The sequence below is a fragment of the Nerophis lumbriciformis genome, linkage group LG30, assembly GCF_033978685.3.
Source record: "Nerophis lumbriciformis linkage group LG30, RoL_Nlum_v2.1, whole genome shotgun sequence".
Classification (NCBI taxonomy): Eukaryota; Metazoa; Chordata; class Actinopteri; order Syngnathiformes; family Syngnathidae; genus Nerophis; species Nerophis lumbriciformis.
In genome coordinates this window covers 32,909,669-32,920,358 of record NC_084577.2, presented here as the reverse complement: position 1 = coordinate 32,920,358, position 10,690 = coordinate 32,909,669, and the positions used below count along the sequence as shown (strand labels likewise).

Sequence of the window (10,690 nt, the reverse complement as noted above, 5' to 3'; positions counted from 1 at the left end):
ATTTTCAAAATGGGGTCCCAGTGACCCCATCAAGTCATAAAAATGGGGTCCCACAGTACATTTTTGGGGTCCCACTTTTTTGTAAGCGTTTTGAAAACAAATGACAAATGTATGCATTATCCTGTTATATCTCACATTCTATATTGTGTTTTACATTATCCTGTTATATCTCACATTCCATGTTGTGTTCTACATTATCCTGTTATAGCTCACATTCTATATTGTGTTTTACATTATCCTGTTATATCTCACATTCCATGTTGTGTTCTAAATTATCCTGTTATAGCTCACATTCTATATTGTGTTCTACATTATCCTGTTATATCTCACATTCTATATTGTGTTCTACATTATCCTGTTATAGCTCACATTCTATATTGTGTTCTACATTATCCTGTTATATCTCACATTCTATATTGTGTTCTACATTATCCTGTTATAGCTCACATTCCATGTTGTGTTCTACATTATCCTGTTATAGCTCACATTCTATATTGTGTTCTACATTATCCTGTTATATCTCACATTCTATATTGTGTTCTACATTATCCTGTTATAGCTCACATTCCATGTTGTGTTTTGGAAAAAGGTTGTCATAAACGTTACTTAATTCATGCAAAAGAGGACATGTCCGGGGAAAAGAGGACGTACGGTCAGTCTAGTATGTGTGCATGTTTGAGGTGTGGGGTGAGAGAAACAATAGCTAACAGCATGCTAGCGCTCCTACATGTAAAGAAAAAGGTGGATCCATACAAATATGGACTGCAATGATACCAAGTACAATAGTGGTATAAAGTCAATACTACAATGATCAGAACATCTTTTGTGCAGTGACTAAGTTAGTGGAGCCAGACAACAATGCAGCACGTCCTCATTATGCACCAACGACGTTACATTCACAAAATGATGAGCATCAATATTACATCTCAAGAGTCCCTTTTTGGCACGTATTGCTGCAACTATTTGTTCTGGATCATTTTCTAATACCTCAATTTACGAGACTAATTGGTTTTGTGACTGAGCTCCTAATTCAAAACACTTCAACTGAAATTGAAATGAATTGAGATCAATGTAATTGGTGCTTGCCCCCCCACCCTGCAACAAAACAACAACTCAATTGAACATAAAAAATATAAACATAGTATACAATATTGTTTAAAAACAATAGATAAAAATTGGGTTTTTAATGTAATAATAATGTACAGCGTGGAGCTGCTTCTCAGTCAAACACACCATTAGCAGCTTTGACATATTTTCATGATATAATGTTTAGATATTATTTGAACTCCTTCTGCTTCATTATGATGCAGACTAGCAGTTGTCATTCAGTGTACTTTCACCTGCAGACTAGCAGTTGTCATTCAGTGTACTTTCACCTGCAGACTAGCAGTTGTCATTCAGTGTACTTTCACCTGCAGACTAGCAGTTGTCATTCAGTGTACATTCACCTGCAGACTAGCAGTTGTCATTCGGTGTACTTTCACCTGCAGACTAGCAGTTGTCATTCAGTGTACTTTCACCCGCAGTTGTCATTCAGTGTACTTTCACCCGCAGACTAGCAGTTGTCATTCAGTGTACTTTCCCCATTCATCCATCCATCCATTTTCTACCGCTTGTCCCTTTTTGGGGTCGCGGGGATTGCTGGAGCCTATCTCAGCTGCATTCGGGCGGAAGGCAGTGTACACCCTGGACAAGTCGCCACCTCATCGCAGGGCCAACACAGATAGACAGACAACATTCACACTCACATTCACACACTAGGGACCACTTAGTGTTGCCAATCAACCTATCCCCAGGTGCATGTCTTTGGAGGTGGGAGGGGTCTATCCCCAGGTGCATGTCTTTGGAGGTGGGAGGGGCCTATCCCCAGGTGCATGTCTTTGGAGGTGGGAGGAAGCCGGAGTAGAACCCATGCAGTCACGGGGAGAACATGCAAACTCCACACAGAAAGATCCCGAGCCTGGGATTGAACTCAGGACTACTCAGGACCTTCGTATTGTGAGGCACATGCACTAACCCCTGTGTCACCGTGCTGCCTTTCCCCATTCAATGCCCTTCAATTGTTGTCCTTTCATTTAGTCTAAAAAACACCGTCTTCATCTATCTAAAGACTTAAAACGCCCCCTTTCTCTTGTAATCCCCCTCCCCCTTCCCCTCGCTGCTGTCACAGTTTTTCCACTTTGCTCGGACTTGACGACCCCCCCCACCCCCCACCCCCACCCCCACCCCCCTTGACTCTTTCCTCTCTGGTTCTTCCCTCACAACCTCCAAACTACTTTGTGCAACAAGATCCATGCAAACCTTTTGTAACTAAAGTTTGTTCTTTCTTTTTCTGTTTCTGGTGGGACTCTTTGTAAAGAGTTTGGACTGCGGGACCACCAGGAGACCACCAGCGGGACTTCTCTGCTGCAGGCAAGGTGAGTAAAGATGTCTTTTTATGGACAGCCAGCGTTCCAGCAAAGAAAAATTGAAGGATGTGTGTGTGTGTGTGTGTGTGTGTGTGTGTGTGTGTGTGTGTGTGTGTGTGTGTGTGTGTGTGTGTGTGTGTGTGTGTGTGTGCGTGCGTGCGTGTGCGTGTGTGTGTGTGTGTGTGTGTGTGTGTGTGTGTGTGTGTGTGTGTGTGTGTTTGTGTGTGTGTGTTTGTGAGTGTGAGGGGAGTTCACTTTGATGCATTTAAAATGCTAATCCATATGCTAAGCTTTTTGAACAAACCTTACACATTTGAGCTTTAAGTTATAGTTAACAAATCAAATGAGTGTAATATTTAAAAAACACATTTTATTCAAATATATTTTATTTTCAAAAACATACAATACAAAATGCACTACTCTTTGTACACCCTTGGACTAATAGAAATGGCTGATGTGTTTCCGCCTACATTATTATCATCTATTTTGTCTGCGCAACAATAATCATGCTCAAAGTTGGACTGACCCTGTGCAGAACATTTGACTGACCCTGTGCAGAACATTTGACTGACCCTGTGCAGAACATTCCCAAGGGCTGTTTGTAATATTTCAATGATTGTATTTAACATCATTAGAAGGGAAAAGCAGTTGTAAATGATTTTAATGTAGAAATAACATTTTTGATAATGGACTCCTGCATTGAAGCTGGTTAGCGTGTGCAATATTGCTGGTAGTAGTGAATGATTTGAAACCTGCTTGATAAAGTTACATTGATGTACATCGCGTTATTATGTTTGCACAATTCGTCATTTCAGAAAAGAGCTAGGAAGAAGCAGATCTTACGTAATTCTACCGCATTTACTGATAGTTTGTTTGCTTCCAGTATTAGTTGTTAAATATGAATGAAAGATAAACACATAATGAGTCAAATAACTTGTATGGTGTATAAATAAAAAGATGATAGTTATGGTGAATGAAATAAGAGAAATGATAACACGTGTAGCGATTCCTAAACGGTCTCATGTTAGTCCATTGTTGTGTAATTTGACTCCACATATTGATATTGGTATGTGCATGATTCTCTGCATTGAAGCCAAAATAGGCTGCAAGCTTTCTTGCCAGGTTGTTCATCATCACCTGCTGACAACTTGACTGGATCTTCAGCCTGTGGAATTTCACAACTATACTTTTTCATTTAGGGAAACAAAAAGTAAACCTCAGTGGAGTCGTAAAAGCCGATGGCTTAGTTCTCTTTATTTGTGAGGAGTGATAGCAGAAGATCTTTTACTAATTGTCTGCCTTCAAATTCAATCCAGAGATGTGACTGCAGAATGGGAAGGTTCATACCACTATTGTTGTGACAAAAAGATTGTTGAATGTGCTGACAAAGTACTGAAATATTTGAAACACATTTTATTGAAACATAAACACATTTTTGTTGGCAGAAGAAACATTAAATGTTGATCTTCAAGTGTTTAAATATGTTTATATTCTTCATTTTTAATTTGTCAAAGTGTTTACTTCCTGTTCCTGACCTGTTAGGATCTGCACATCTCTCTGGACCTCACAGCCTGGAGGTCCACTAAAAAAAGTGGGCATTCCTAAATGTGCTGAAACTTGCTCCAAAACAAGGCTAAAATCACTACTGTGTCCCAAACTATCAAATGAGTGCCAATGTTGTCAGCATTAGGGGGCCCTTTTAAGCAAAAGCAACTGTTCTTACCTATTGCTACTTGTTTTTGTGTATTTGGGATCTGCATAAGTCTCGAAAATGTGAAATCAATGGTGGAGATGTTTATAAAACAATCTTGCCTTCCTTCATACTTGCTCCAAACAAGCAATTTTGAATTTGCACAACTTTTGTGACGTAACGTCAGCAGATATGTCCATATATGGGGAAGGTTTACTCTGAGAGCTTTGTGCGGGTCCACAATTCTAGTCCGACGGTGTAGTCTATAAGTACCTTCTATTTCTGTATCCTTTTGTTGTGAGGCGGACTGGCTCATACATGCACATGCATCCTGGGCTGTCGCCATGTCTAATACAATAATTCTAAATAGGGATATCATATTTTTTGGGTCGGTCGAGGAAAACCGATGATATGGCAAGTTGTATTTTCTTTACTCTAGCTTACCGTCCTAATTTTAAGGGTCACAGTCACTTTATTTGCCGCTGCCATGCATACAATAATCAGCTTGGAATAATCACAGATAAAGAAAATGTTCGTACCACAACAATAGTTCCCCCTTAAAAGTCTCTCAAAGTCACGCACTCCACTAAGAGTTAGTGTCAGTTTAAAGTGAATGCGCTTTACTCATGACCACCGCTACCGCGCTACGTCAACCATCCTCGTAGCGATCCAGTCATCTACCGGCCAATATTAATCCACTCAAAGAAGTGAAACATTGAAATAACATAATAATCCATAACATTGCTCTGAAGCAAGATAGCATCCACTAACAGGTCTCTAGTTACCGTTTGAGGTCACTCCACCGTGCCACATTAGCGTGGTACTGTGATTGTATTGATTTAGATGGTATATTTGATATGATAGATCGTCTGTGCTCTGCACATGAATCATACTTGCCAACCTTGAGACCTCCGATTTCGGGGGGTGGGGGGTGGGGGGTGGGGGGTGGGGGGTGGGGCGGGGGCGTGGTTAAGATATATATATATATATATATATATATATATATATATATAAGAAATACTTGACTTTCAGTGAATTCTAGCTATATATATATATAATAAATACTTGAATTTCAGTGTTCATTTACAAACTACAACTCACAAACACTTTAGAGTTAGGCTCCACCATCAGAATGTGTACTTAAACTTATAAAGATCACATGGATATTATTCAGTGAGTTGATTCACCAAAACTAACCTGTTATACAGGAGGAAAAAGCTCACCGGACGTTTCAATTGTTCACAGACTGGTCGCGCTCATCAGAATGACAAGACACTTCCGGTCTGCAGGTGATAGCATTCAATTGGGAAGAAACGCCCTACTGCCCCCTACTGACCAATGTGAATACTGATAAATGTATAATGACAGCTCCAAAAACAAATTCAAACCACAAAATAAAATAAATAAATCAACACAAAAATGTGACACATTATGGGTGGGTCACATATGCATGTACAGTAGATGGCAGTATTGTCCTGTTTAAAAGTGTCACAGCATTGCTGTTTACGGCAGATGAACTGCTTTACGGTAGACACTGTTGTTGTGTGTTGTCAACACGTCACTCAGGTCCGCCTGAATTTCGGGAGTTTTTCGGGAGAAAATTTGTCCCGGGAGGTTTTCGGGAGAGGCGCTGAATTTCGGGAGTCTCCCGGAAAATCCGGGAGGGTTGGCAAGTATGACATGAATGCCATACATAAATATTCTTTGTAATGAATAGAAAGACAGTGTGGTTTTTACAAGATGATGACATAGCAACTTACTCTGCAAAGATAGTTGACTTGTTTAGGACTTCAAAAGCAGGTGTTGATCAAATATTTCCCTGCTGTGAGATGTTACATGATGTTGGTGGTGTACAACCTAAAAATGGTAATAAAAATGCATTTTTTTTCACATCTTTATTAACACCAATTATATATAGTACTGATATGTGTATACATTTAATTCTAAGACTATATGCATTCCTAGTTCTCATTTATAACCTGTCAGTAGGCTCGTTATGGAAGTAGGGGTGTAACAATTAGTTGACATTGTCGACAATAAAATGTGTCTTCCGCAGTAGTCGTGACGTCATCACTGGTGTTTTTGCGGGTGAAAGTGGATCCGCATCGCCACTCGCAAAAACATCTTCAGTGCTAACATGTGAAGTGTGAGGACATTTGCTCTTATTCTTGTTAAAAACATGAATACTTGCTCACTTTGCAAAGCGGACCTTGTTTTTATGTCAGTACATCTGTGATACGCCAGCATTTAAAGTCATGATGTCAGACATCTGCATCTCAACCTCGCTAAGTGTTAGCTTCTACCTTGCTAGCTAGCTAACAAGATTGAGACAAAGTTGTGTGAAAAATAACTTCAACTATCATTTTAGAGCAGTGGTTCTTAACCTTGTTGGAGGAACTGAACCCCAGCAGTTTAACCCTAACCCTTCTTTAGTGAAAAATGAAATGTAGGTTTTTTTCAAATTGAAGACAAAGTTATATGTTTTTGGTAACACTTTAGTATGGGGAACATATTCTAAGTAACAAAGACTTCATTTAGAGTTATTTGGTTAGGGCCAGGGTTAGAGGGTTAGGGGCAGTGGGCAGGTCCACATGGACCTGCACGGGCAGAAAGACTTCCACGTCCTCCACGAGTCTCCCGCTGTCTTGCGGGCAGGTTTTGGATCACCAAAGGTTACTGGTGCACAAAATGAAGCATGCATGAACATCACCTTGTTCAAACAACAAAACCAACACCGTGCATAAACTCACAACAAATTACACACCTGCAAATCAGTCTGACTTCCGTAATATACGCCGATTGGGAGAAGTTTTTATTTACACAATGAGTCGGGTGTGTTTTGACCTCCGCCGAACCCCTGAGGCCGACTCAGGGTTCCATCCAACCCAGGTTAAGAAGCACTGCTTTAGACAAAGTTTAACAAAGTAAACTTTGTCTACATCAATTCAAGTTCTTTTTAAAGCAGTGTCAATTATAATTCCACACATTGAGTCTATTAGAGTGATAAAACTGCCAAGAGTTGATCAATAATCAATATATTAGTGTGCAGATTTTTAAACGTCACAAAATGATTTTCTTTTAAAGGAAGTTTGATTTTGTGTTTTGTTTGTTTTCATTGCTGCTATGTGAACTATCTTTTAATACTTAAACAATTGGGGTTTTTTTAGCACTTTGACTTTCCTTTCTTTTTATGGACAATATTTTAATAATCATTACATTAGTTACACTTACAGTATAAATACATATTTATGAATTAATTAGTCATCTTTGTTTTTAGTAAGCACATGTCTAAAATAACTTGAGCTGCATTTAGACGTCAATGGAAAAATGACAGCCACTAAATATGTGTACGCTTTATTATCTGATTAGTCAACTAATCGTTAAGATAATCGTTGACTAATCCACTATCAAAATAGTCGTTAGTTGAAACCCTATGCTAAAAACTACATCACAGCTGATGAGCAGAAGATGCATTCAAACTATCAAGCTGCTGGCTATTTATTGCTACCACGCAAATGTCCGATAGCTAACATTAGCATTTTGATTTGAGTACTGAAATGTACTTGTTAGTCCAGCAGGAACAGAGCCAAGGCAGCATTGGTGGAAACCGTCTTTAAACTCACGCCACCGGGCCAATGTTGATCCTTGATTGTCCTTTTATCCGAGTAGCTTCCCTTTTTCTGTTTTGTCTCCTCAAACAAAACTTTTCGTTTCTTTGGTTTTGTAGCTTCATAGCAGTAATTGCACGTCGGCGTTCTTTTTATTTTAGTTTTGTGGCGGCACGTAGGCGTTGGCTTTGACTTCCATCTTTGTAACGAATGGGGAGAGGGGGAGTGACGTATGCCGTGAAGCAAGGCAGCATATTTGTAGTTCTTTGTGTGGCAGGCTTCCTCAAAGTTGCTCAGTGCCTGGGTAAGAGATACAGACCCACTCAGGCCATGGCACAGGTGTCATTCAACTAGTTGTAGGCGTATGTATCTTCCCCAAAGTTATGCAATATTCTACCAAAGTTGAAAAGTTACTTAGTGCTGATTTAAAGCTGTGTTCACAATAGCTGAGCAAACACAAACCAAACTGGCACCTTAAAACTCAGGGAATTACTGAAGGTACTGAACCACGATTATGGTGTAGAAACAAAATATATATGAAGTTTATAGAAATATACCATACACATAATAACAAAAAATGACATAGTTTAAAAATGGGGTGCGACTCGCATATTGTTATTTTACTGGTCCACAGATTATTACGAAAAAACACTGAACAAGACCCAAACATTTACAAAAATGTTAATATGTTTTGTTTAGTGTGATACATGAAACAATAATATCACAGTGCATTGATAGCACAAATACTTTTAGCTTGTAGATACTGAACCTTTTCCTTGTTTTCGTTTTCCACTGCTCAGTCCAAATGTTCCTCAATAGGAAACTGAAGCTTTTCAAACTCTGGCTTCTCCTTGGCACGTCACTCTAGCTAAAGGCTGGACTGCATGAATTCATTTACGTGGACCCCGACTTAAACAAGTGTAAAAACTTATTGGGGTGTTACTATTTAGTGGTCAATTGTACGGAATATGTACTGTACTGTGCAATCTACTAATAAAGGTTTCAATCAATCAATCAATCAATGAATGCACTTTGCATTTGTTTACCGGGTAGACACATTAAGTGAGAGACACTACCATGCTAGACCTTGGTACGTACCAAATGTTAAGTACCCCAAACTCTTCTCTGGCAAATACTGTATTGACATCTCCCTAAATAGTTACCAGTGACTCACAACTGAGCTCAGTCATCTTTTGGATGTGAAAGAATTGAGCTTCTATAAACCCCCAGCAGACTGTGGTGAGGGTCTTTCCTGGACTTGCTTATGTTGGTGGTTGAGTCATGGTTCATTTAGACTTTAGGACTGCAAGACATGAAGAACACAAGCAAATAGGGAGTAAGGATGCCAAGTGTTGTGTTTTTGACCATTGCATAAATCATATCAGCGTTTATTACAATTATTTGTGCAGATTGTGGGCGCCGGGGACTCAGAACCGAGTCCGCTTGGGTTTTTGCATAGAAAAACAAACTATGTCTCTATGTCATGCTTGGCAGTGTGCACACGTGAACTGCAAAAACTTTTCTCTTTTTCTGGAGCTTTAACCTTGTCCTCCTCCCGCCAGCTGCTTTTGTCGTCCATCTTGCTTTTATGAGAGGACTTATTTATTTCCCCCGCCAATACTCCTCTGGGTGAGGAGTGACCGATGAGCACGCAAGGGGCGAGTGAAAAAAAGACAAGTTCTGTGTGAAAAAGAAATCCAAAATGTTTGGGAGTAGCAGAGCATGAATAAATCACACTTCCAGTTTTAGGACTGAGTTGATGCAAGCAACACCTTTATCCCCCGCAGCTCTCTTCAGTCTAGACCAAGGTAACAAACCTCAGCTGGGATGTTCACTATGACAGAGGTTGTGTTTGAAATGGTAAACTAAAAGTTTTATTACTGTACATGCAAGCAACACCTTTATGCCCCGCAGCTCTCTTCAGTCTAGACCAAGGTAACAAACCTCAGCTGGGATGTTCACTACGACAGAGGTTGTGTTTGAAAGTCTGTTTCATTGTCAATGGAAATAACACAGCGAGGCTTGAAATGACATTGAAGCAGAGTAAAAAAAAAAAATCTCACTAAAATCAAAATCCATTTAACAATTCACAAAACAGTGAAAGTTAATAGAAACAAATTCACCAAGTTTTTTCATGTTATGTTATTTATTTTTCAATTGTATTGATTTTGTAATATTTCATTGTATTAATTTATTCTATTTATATATTCATATTAATTTTCATTGATTAATTAAGAGGTTATTTTTGATTATTGCACTTTATAAAACAATTAGGTTTTCAAATACATTGGTTATTAGTTACTTTGTGAAGGCACAATATTAAATTGTATTGGATGTTGGATGGGTGATTTCAGTGGAACCTCGATTAATTGGTTCTTGAACGAGGTTTGTAAATGGAAAAATGTGTATAGTGAAGCAAATTTCTTCATAAGAAACGATGTAAATACCAATGGTGTGTCGTCAGAGCCAGCAAGGCCTTCTCTGCTGGCCTAACACAACCAGAAATCATCATCATAATTAAAGATTAAAAATATTGTTTAATTTACTTTCCCTAAATATGTAAAAGTATTGATAATCTCTTCATGTCATATTATGTGCTGTTGTTTTTACTTTTAGTTTATATCCAATCAGAATCCAGTTAGCTTATGCTGCCATGCTGTACCAAATCTGCCTTGAGAATGAACAATGTGTGTGCACTGTAAGTGAACGAGCACATACAGTTGATAGATAAGATCAGATCAGCAGTTGTTGTCAGTAAGGCCTTCTAGCTGGCCTCATGTTGAGCGTGACATTTACGCGTCCTGTGATTGGAGACAGTTGCGATAGCCAATCAGATCAAAAGTTGTTGCCAGTAGCTGTTCTGTTACAACTAAATGTTGTAACATCTTGTTGTTAAAGTGTCATGCTTGTCATATAATGAACATTGTCACATGTGTATTTGTCGGGGCAGTTAATATATCTTTGTGAAGTTTGTACTTTCAATC

General features: G+C 39.0%; 1 protein-coding gene across 2 annotated transcripts in view; it reads left to right on the top strand.

Moving 5' to 3' along the window:
* The first annotated feature begins 2,242 nt into the window (after positions 1-2,242).
* Positions 2,243-10,690, top strand: part of pear1 (platelet endothelial aggregation receptor 1) — an 81,547-nt gene continuing 73,099 nt past the window's right edge. For both annotated transcript variants that reach the window (XM_061934141.1, XM_061934142.1), the window contains exon 1: positions 2,243-2,417. The gene's annotated coding sequence lies outside the window, so the exon portion shown is untranslated. The remainder of the gene's footprint in view (positions 2,418-10,690) is intronic.